Consider the following 3238-nt stretch of genomic DNA (forward strand, 5'->3'; position numbering starts at 1 on the left):
TCCAATTAGCAATGGAATCACTGCTGGATTCCTACGACTAACTGCTGTTCAATAGTTAAAAGGACGTGCGTCTCAAAAAACTTATAGTGAATTATAAGTCTGAGTAGACGAAAGTCTGGAATGGAGAAATATATACACATGTTAATAAGTACTTATGTGTATGAATATGCATAGTACATGTATGTATGTTTGTATGTATGTATGTATGTATATATATGTGTATATATGTATGTATGTATGTATATATATATATATATATATATATATATATATATTTGTATGATAAATAAAACTTCGGTGTTCCCATTTCGTCTTTTCATTTAACCTGAATTTACTTACTTAAAGTCTGACATTGTCAAAATAGATTTTCCAGGAGATATAAAGGAATTTTTAATCACCACTCAAGCACAACGTTGATGACATTAGTGAAATGATATTAGCCAAGACAAAATATGACACAGCAATAGTTTTTCTTGACGTTTAAAGTGCCTTTGTAAAACATGAAGGCTTCTACTTCCAAAATCACCGAACCGAAGAGCCCACCGAGGTTGCAGCTTCGAGACAGAAATTATCACTGAATCCACCCAAGACTGGGATTCTAGATTTCGCTTCCATTTTTTGCAGAGGAGAAATATTAGACATCAGATTTATTTGTTTTTTTACCCACAAGCCAAACATTATAGACCAAAAAATTGTCGAATGAAGTTATCATGACCAAAGTCCACAATTTATCTCCTGTATTTAATTTTTCTAACAATGATGTGACTTACATCGCAGTGTTTGTGTTATGTATTGCATTCTAGAAGGTTGGTTCACTGTGAGCTTGAACAACAACACTGCAGTGGTCCGTATATAAACCGTATCCTGTCTCGCCACAAGCAGAGCTTCCTTTGGCATGGCCGAGTTTCATGTTACTCTTGAGTGAAGCTGTTCTTTAACTCGATTCATTCCCCAACACATTGTTTAACATATTAAATATTCTGGCATTAGAATAAACGCTACGTGAACAGCGCTGCGCGCGCCCACTTATTTACATCTTGACACGCACTTTTGAGTGCCCAATGTATTAGCGAACGAACAGCTCATCACTAAAAATATGAAATAAAATGAAAGGATTGGAATTGCCAGATATAACATCAACTTTATTATTTCAAAACTTTTAGTAGTTACATAAAACGGGAATATGCAGACAATCACAGAATCCTCGTAAACGTTCATACAAAAAAGGACTTGTGAGGCATAAAAAAAAAGAAAAAAAAAACGCTGACCCTGGACTTAGGCGACCATTAGTCCGTCATCGAGATGTTATAACCAGGAAGTCAAAACATGAAAATGTTGGGCAAAAAAGTAACAACAAACGGACTCATTAAGATTAAACGAAGTCTGAAAACCCCCAAATTGCAGCAGATACTCTTATTAAAAGGATCTCCAAATGTCATGATCTTTAGGCAACCGACACGACGAGGGGAAACCAACCTCCCAGCGCTTGTGCCAACGAACTTCGAATGAAAACTGCCCATGAATCACATTCAGGGGCTTTGGGAAAAGAGGCAGAGAAGAGTAAGAAAGCAAAACAAATAAGAGAAGAAAACAAAGCTTACTTAATTTTTGAGCAATGTCTAAACTGAATGCATTGTTACAATGTTAAATTTGACTCTAGTATGATTTTGGGAAGAACATATATTTTCAGCCAAATAACTTTAAGAGATTAGATTTGGACACACGACAACTTGAAGTTTCACACTAGCAAACCTAGCAGATCTTTTGCTAATTTGCTTGTAAAAGTTCTCAACATAAAATTATCTGTTTCCAATAAGAAGACCCTTTTAAGCAACATACAAATACTAAGGATACCGTGCACACACGAATATCCTGTATGCATGATTTCGGCTGAGGTCCCGTTGAATTTAAGGAGAGACTCCTCAGGGGAACTGAAAGTCCAGAATCACGAGAACAACACATTCACACTGCAGCGATCACCGCTTGCTGCAACACCAGGCTCTGCAACTGCCTTTTGCTCCGCTGCTCTAAGCAAGGCTATCTTCCCAAAAGACCATTTCTTTGATATCTCGCTCATTTCAGTTGCCAATGGAATGGAATATAACATGTGGTGCAAAGTAATGGGACCTATGAGGTCATTTAGCGAAATCAGGTAAATTGAGAGGTTTGAAAGGCGCAACAGGAAGAAAACCTCAAAGCAGTTGAAGCAACTGTTAGGACGGATTGGAAAGTGAGGTGGAAGAAAGAGAGTATGACCAGAGGCACAGTAAAAGGAATGAAAGGCTTCCTTCCAGAAGAAAAAGCCAAAAACCAAAGTCTGAAAAATATAGCTCTAGGAAAGAAAACATAAGTCAACAAAGGCTATTTTAAGCATTACAAACGGCCTACTTAAAAGAATGCGGATAATGATATACAGCCTTTCATTAAAGCTTCTCCTAAATTTGTCAGCAAAATTATCCATAACGTTTCCGGGAAGACAATTCTACAGTTTGTAATGGAAGGAATAGAAGGTTTTTGGTACTGCGCAGTGTGGAAGCCGTTGCAACGCAGCATCCTCTATTACAGAGGCTCGCACAATGTAAATAAGAAGACTACTGACGCTGCCAGAAATCATTTAGTTACTCGCATAATTTCCTATATATATCTAGAGGCGACAGTATTAGTGACGCCCACTTCGTACTATTTACTTCGCAGTCGCTTGTTTGGAGGCCTACTTACATCCTCTCTACATAGGTACTACCTAGATAAGACTGTTGTGGTTTCTTCTCCCTGAAGAAGGGTGATTACGATACAGACCGCCGACAGGAGGTATCCAGTCTGGGCGAACTTCACAAGCTTCATCTTAATTAATAGAGGAATTCCAATATCACCTTTACTACAGAATGTCCTTATCCACGTTCGAATGCGGTGCCATGGTGTCACGCTACAATCGAGATCTTCTCTTCCTTTTACTGCAAAGCTTAGGAATTATCCCTCTGGCGGTGCCAAGGGTCTTCAGGCTTACAAGTTTAAGAGCAGCTGCACCCCTACTTTAAAGTGACATGCACTACTCTTCATATTTTCCTTCTATGATAAACAAACCTTTATCTTTATCGTTTGAGAATCATTATATTTTTATTGACTTACTTTCATCTGCACTGCATGTACGTATTAGTCCTTGTTGATTTCTGCCTTTGTTCTCATGTTGGCAGGCCTCTTAGCTTGTTCCACGCGCATGTGCTCTCATCTTAAATGATCA

At 38.1% G+C, this 3238-nt stretch overlaps 1 long non-coding RNA gene across 3 annotated transcripts in view; it reads right to left on the bottom strand.

Annotated features, from left to right (window-relative positions):
• LOC135217867 (uncharacterized) overlaps nucleotides 1-3238 on the bottom strand; it is a 333302-nt gene that overhangs the window by 100865 nt on the left and 229199 nt on the right. The gene's annotated exons all lie outside the window — the stretch shown is intronic.

Source organism: Macrobrachium nipponense, chromosome 9 (assembly GCF_015104395.2).
Source record: "Macrobrachium nipponense isolate FS-2020 chromosome 9, ASM1510439v2, whole genome shotgun sequence".
NCBI lineage: Eukaryota > Metazoa > Arthropoda > Malacostraca > Decapoda > Palaemonidae > Macrobrachium > Macrobrachium nipponense.